The following is a 371-nucleotide window of genomic DNA, read 5'->3' as shown; positions in this document are numbered from 1 at the left end:
CCTGATCACAAGAACATCTTATCAACATCCATCCAGGCAGCAAGCCATACTGCCCCGATGCCTCCCACCAGTCTGAGCCAACATACAATTCCATTTTATGCCCTTCCTAAAAACATGCTGACTTCAGGGTACAACACTTTCTAATCCAAAATCTGATATTTTCTCACTCCATTTGCCATTCCCCTTCCACCTTCTTTCTAATCTTGTTTGCTCCTCCCTATGAAAGCCTTTGTCTGCCTAAGTTTTGCAATCCTTAAAGATTTTATAGTTGGTACTTCCTTCTGTTGCAATACTCTTTTAAAATTCAAATGTTTTAACATAAACCTAATTTTGTTTTATTTTACAAAATCTAGAAACTGCCTCAAAATAAC

The sequence above is a fragment of the Mandrillus leucophaeus genome, unplaced genomic scaffold, assembly GCF_000951045.1.
Source record: "Mandrillus leucophaeus isolate KB7577 unplaced genomic scaffold, Mleu.le_1.0 Scaffold969, whole genome shotgun sequence".
Classification (NCBI taxonomy): Eukaryota; Metazoa; Chordata; class Mammalia; order Primates; family Cercopithecidae; genus Mandrillus; species Mandrillus leucophaeus.
This window is presented reverse-complemented; position numbering follows the sequence as displayed.